Here is a 6,209-nt window from a genome sequence, read left to right as displayed (position 1 = left end):
AAAGAAGAAGAAAAAAAGATTGTGACGCTTGCTCACGTGTCCACCATGGCGTCCCGCAATTTTGTACAGAATTGTCAAACTCCCAATTTCAATTTGTCAACAATGAATGACTTGTTCCGTTGATGAGGGCTCCTTTTACCATCCGCACTTACTCGGCACTTACTCGTTTCCCAAGGGGGGGGGGACAGGGATGTTGATGGCAGGTTGTCAAAGGTATGCTGTTAGGAGTAGTCAGGGCGGTGGGTCGAGGCCTATCCTTATGGGGACACCTAAACTCTACAGTCCAGGGTTATGTGACCCATGTGGCGGCAATTATAACACCTCACCAGGTAAAGTGCATGCCTCCTCAATTCCAAATCCCCCCCGCTGGAATTCCTAATTGACGTACTCATTTCCAATCCACATGATCCCACCATTGGAGTTGCCTGCCATGTTCCTGCTCTTGCTAGCCGCTTATCAATCAGAACCTGGACCATGTCCTCCGGTACAGGTCCATGGTCCCTTGTGACCACCTCTCCAGATTCATGAGATCACACGGGTTCCATTTGGTGTAACGAGATCGATAGGCGCTTGGCCCCGTGGCAAGGGCCTCGCCTCCACCAATTGGGCTGTGGTCTTGGCTACCTCGCCTGCAGTGGCCGGGTGCCATACCAACCCGCGGGAGGGTGACAACTTGGCGCCCACCTGTCAAGGGTGATGGATTGCTTCCGTTTTGGGGGAGGGAGATGATTCAGTGGCTTTTGAAATAAGGTAGACGATGCAGGTCCTTGTCCTACTTCTCCTTCAAGTCACTTGCCCCAAATTCTCCGCTGAACAGAAGGATGTGGGAATGTCGTTATCGATGTCATTTATGTGCGAGTGTGTGTTAGCGGGAAATGGTTCGAGTGCAGGAGGTCAAGAGGGGGAAAAAATTACTGAACTAACTCACATTCGCAAAGCATGTCTATCCACAAGAAAACGATTTATTCTTAATCTCTAAACAGAACACAAAGATTCCGCTGGAGGGGAGGGGGTGTGGGGTGAGTGGGGGTCCACCAGTACTCCAAGGGTCTCCATCTGACCATCCCCCAGGCAGATGCCTGGCTCATCCCCATCTCCTTGAGATGTTGATCAATCTGTTGCAACCATGAGGCACGTGGATGGCCCATTGGACTCCTCCACTCACGAGGATGCCTCCCTGAGAGAATCTGGTGAGCAGGATCAGCATCAGGAAAATGAACCTCATGTCCATACATCCGCAGGTGACGCTCATGGACAATGCAGGTAACAAATCTCATTTGAGTCTCTCAGCAACCGCTCGTTGGGTGCAAAGTCCGACCAGCGACAGCCAAGGATTCTCTGAAGAGCCCAGGAACCAAAGGAATTAAGTCTCCATATCAGATCCCTGGACAGAGTGCAAGTCTTACATCCATAAAGTAAGACTGGAACCACCAAGAACCTGAAGACTCAGACTTTCATCCTCCCGCACAGGTACCAGCAGTGCCACACCCCATGATCCAGTGAATCCATGACTCCCCAGACCCGACCAAGACGTCTGTTGACCTCTGACTCACACGCAGCAGACATGAATATCACTGTCAAGGTAAGTGAATCTCTCCGTGACCTCAACATCCTCACCACAAATAGCTACAGACAGGATAGCAGCATCAAAGATGTCATTGCAGGGCTGCATCTCAGTTTTGACCCAGGAAACCCGTAATCCCTGTGTCTCCGACTCCTCATTCAGCACATCGATGGCCCCCAAAAGGATATCCAGAGACTCTGCAAAAATAACTGCATCATCTGCAAAATCAAGGTTAGAGATCTTGACATTTCCAAATGATGCAACAGAGCTTGATATCTCTGACATCCTCCCCAGAATCCAGTCCATACAAGTGCTGAAAAGTGAGGGGCCAGTACACACCCCTGATGAACTCCAGTAACAACTGGAAATAAGTCAAAGATGGAACCACCAAATCTCACAGCACTCGCAGTACCATAGTATAGTTCAGACATCAGATTGATAAGACTTGGTGACACCCCATGAAGACCAAGAATCCTCCAGAGGGCATCCCGATTCATTGAATCAAACGCTTGACAGAGATCAACAAAGGCTGCAAGCAATCCCTGCTGAAACTCTCATCTGCGTTCGGTGAGGACCCGAAGAGCAAGGACACAGTCAATCATTGACCTCTTTGGTGTAAAGCCTGACTGCTCTGGATGCTGGTGCTCTGGATTTTGATTTTGATTTTTCAATTGCTAAATTGCAACCTCTTCATTTTTAACTTGGGTTTTCTTAAAATAAATTTAATAACGTCTTCAAGGAGTTAAATATATTAAATAATTCCCCATATGTTGGCATGAACATGTGCAAGTGTGTACATAATATATGAAAAAACTTGAGCGTTCATCGAACATGATACCCTACGCAGTGTTCATGTACATACATGAGTGTCTTGCCATTAGCGATAGTTACATTCTTGAAAATCCCCATGAACAGCAAATCCTCAAACTAAGGCCTTAGTTATTTTATAACTTGGTTTACGCAGTTCTTCAGCTAAATTGTAGGGTCGGTAGGTCGAAATATAAATATAAATATAATTTAAATTTTTAGAAATATATTTTTATGATTTTTTTTCGGATGTTCCATGGAAAAGACAAGGGTAGATGGGGGGAAAATAAATATAAATCCCAGACCAGGAGGATCTAAGAAAACATTGAAGATGGAAGACCATTCAAATGCAGGATGCCCATGTTCACTGTATCATCTGATGTGAAAAACAATAAAGAAGGATTAAAACTTGTTTTTACAATATAGTCTGGCATGTTTTTCTTATAGAAACCTGTTGGATCATCAAACAAATGGTAACAATGCTGAGAAAATTATTGTCCAAGTCGTAGATGTGTGCATGCACACCAGTGCATAGTGCTGGATATGATTTTAAAAAGGTGTCTACTCGGAGTCAACATGCTTAAAATGGGTCAATCGGAGCCATAACCAGCTCTTACTTTTCAGTGGGCATCTGATCGTACCATCCCCCCATTCCCATGAGCATATCAAAGGCTGATTTCTGCTCCGTTGAAGGCTGAATATCAGCATCTCACAGGGAAACTTTGACGTACTTCGCACCAAAATCTTTCAATACGAACAGCGGTGTACAACTTTCGACGGAAACAAAATCGGCACGATCGAGAGTAGCCTGCGAATCATCCCTGCTGCTGCACTGAATTGATGCAATCGTTCGGGCAGAATATTCGTCGTCAAGATGTTGCGTGATTAAATCACCAATACAGTCCCTCGAATTTATACCGCTGACATACTTCTTAACAATCACTTTCGCCCCAGAAGCCACAGTCAATCTAAACCACGCTGGCCACTGCTCAGACGCCTTGACCGAAGACGACTGCGCAGTTTGGTTAAAGGGGACTCGGCCTTTTGGTGCGTGCGCACGAAATTATATTTTGAAAATAAATGCCGATGTTTACATTTCGGGTTTTGAAACTTTTGCACCTTCGGCAGAAAATGTATAAATATAAAAGGCTAAAAATGTGTTTTATATTTATATTTCATTTCGGCAAATATACCGTCGGCGGATCCGTAAACCAAGTTATAAAATAACTAAGGCCTTAGGGGGAAATGAGGAAAATAGTGTTAGCGGCTTCAACTTTAAAATTTGTCAAAACTGTATCTTTAATTAACATGTTTGTGCATTGTGTTTGTGCCATTTATTTTCATGAATAAGAGTTATTCAGTACTTTACTCGTATTACTATGTGCAGTTTGATAAAGTATTATATTATTGTGTGTAGTTTGATAAAGTATTATATTAAATTTTGATAAAGTATTATATTATGGTGTGTAGTTTGATAAAGTATTACGTCACTGTGTATAGTTTGATAAAGTATATTACTGTGTATTATTTGATGAAGTATTACATTATCATGCATAGTTTGATAAAGTATATTACTGTGTATTATTTGATGAAATATTACATTATTATGCATAGTTTGACAAAGTATTATATTATTGTGTTTTGTTTGATAAAGTATTATGCAACTGTGTATAGTTTGAGAAAGTATGATATTACTGTGTATAGTTTGATAACGTACTATATTACTGTGCATAGTTTGATAAAGTACAATATTATTGTGTGTTGTTTGATAAAGTATTATATTACTGTGTGTAGTTTGTTATGGATATTACTGTGTGTAGTGTAATATAGTATTATATTATTGTGTTTTGTTTGATAAAGTATTATATTACTGTGTATAGTTTGATAAAGTACTATATTACTGTGTATAGTTTGATAAAGTATTATATTATTGCGTATAGTTTGATAAATTATATTATTGTGTGTTGTTTGATAAAATATTATAGCACTGTGTATAGTTTCATAAAGTATTATGTGATTGTATATTGTTTGATAAAGTCTTGAAGCAAGTGTAAAATTTGATAAAGTATGTATTATAGTGTGAATACTGACAAAGTTGTATTATATAACTGTGTAAAGTTTAATATGCTGTATTGTAATGCTGTGTGACGTTTTTAAGATCCACCATTTTTTTTAATGGAAAGGGTTTGTCTTTTTTAATAAACTCTGATGAAGGATTATACAAATACTCACAAAATCTCACATCCGAGTTTCTTTAATTCTGAAGACCATGAGTCATGATCCTTGTTGGTAACAATAGTTCAGGAATGTTCATCCATCCGTCCCACAGGCAGTAGAGTGGAGGTACCAAGAGGCATCTATTTATGGTCGTAGATGGTCTATATCTGGCTCGCTATGCCAGACTGTGCAGAGCTTGCTTGCTTTGCTAGGCTGTGCGGAGCTCGCTGTGCCAGGTTGTGCAGAGTTACAATCGTGGAGAAAACGGTGAGCAGTGTCGAGCTGGACTTGGGTATATAATATAACTTAGTTATAATGAGCTCAGTAATATAACTCAACTATTGTGAGGTCGGTAATGTTATTTGCGGTGAGCTTGGTAATATACCTTGGCTATGGTGAGTTGGGTGCTATAGATCTTGACTATGATGAGCTCAGCTATAGTGAACTCTGTAATAAAACTCGGCTTTGCTGACCCTCAGGGCACAGTGTGAGGTTCATGTTCTGTCACACAGTTGCTTTGCATTCACATGGGAACATGCATGTGACACCGTCAACATTCCCCACTAGACTTGTTCTTTTTGGTGAGGATATGTATTACCTAAGCAAATATGGTGGAAATATTGAACGACCCCCCCTCCCCTTCCCAGTCCCTCTCTCATACCCTTCCTCATGTGCACCACATAAGTGCTGGCTTAAACTGACCCATCAACCCCACATTTTCTTACAGAATAAATATATGTCTCCTTAGGCACTCATCGTTAGGTTCTGAGTGCGCATTTATATAACAATAGCAATGCAGTTCCCACACAAAGGGGTTTTCAACATCCTCACAGAGACATTTGTGTCAGAAAGTCTTGGATGAGAACATCCCCAAAAAGTGTCAGAAGCAAAAGCGCTGCTGGGATGATGCTGTAATAATTCCTCAGAAAGAAAATGAAAGCTCGATTATGTTCATTACTTTAATGATTTGGCCAAATGCCACATCCAAGCCACTGGTTACCACTCCCACTCTCCGTAACTTTGTCACCAACTGCATGTAGGTTGCAATGAGCCAGGATGGAAATCTGGAGTACAAAGCTGTCCCAAGTGGGAAATGAACAGACCAGTGATCTGGAAAATGAATTTGCGAATTCTAAGTAATCCCACTTCCTTTTATTTCTATATAAGAATTTAAACGATCGATTATATAATGCGAAGCGTGGTGTCTGTCCGTGCGTGTGGATGTTTGGCCATTTCCCGTTTCCGGTGGTCGCTTCCCAAAGGGTGGAGGAGCTACTTGTGAGCCAACGGCCATCCATATCTGGTGCTCAACTGTGTCTGCGGACGTCCTCTTTTTCCCAAAGGGGGGGACAGTTGGGTTACTTTTTACTAGGAGGTTGGTGACAGGATTTGCACTCCAGCCACCATAAAACCCTTCATTCTGCAAAATCCACAAATGGAAGGAAATCTGAAAACCTACTCCATGGGAGAACCTCCTGCGCAGCTTCCCTTCGCAGGGCAGCTCACCGGATGATGGGATTGGGGCAGAGCCTTCGGGACCCCAACGTTTGATGGCAAGATGGAAACCATGGAATAACCTTCCAGGGTCAAATTGTGGTGGTGTATGGCGGGCTGGTGCTGA

The 6,209-nt window shown here is 42.1% G+C and overlaps 1 protein-coding gene across 3 annotated transcripts in view; it reads left to right on the top strand.

The window, feature by feature from the left end:
• Window positions 1–4,717: 4,717 nt before the first annotated feature.
• Window positions 4,718–6,209, top strand: part of PDXK (pyridoxal kinase) — a 66,960-nt gene continuing 65,468 nt past the window's right edge. For 2 of the 3 annotated variants that reach the window (XM_085859977.1, XM_085859976.1), the window contains exon 1: window positions 4,722–4,855. The gene's annotated coding sequence lies outside the window, so the exon portion shown is untranslated. Of the gene's footprint in view, window positions 4,856–6,209 lie in introns of all 3 variants that reach the window. The other variant, XM_085859978.1, reaches the window with a different exon arrangement.

The sequence above is a fragment of the Eptatretus burgeri genome, chromosome 16 (genome assembly GCF_056783735.1).
Source record: "Eptatretus burgeri isolate ZD-2024b chromosome 16, Ebu_testis_v1, whole genome shotgun sequence".
Taxonomy (NCBI): Eukaryota; Metazoa; Chordata; class Myxini; order Myxiniformes; family Myxinidae; genus Eptatretus; species Eptatretus burgeri.
Note: the sequence above shows the minus strand (reverse complement) of the source record. Positions and strands in the feature narration are given on the sequence as shown.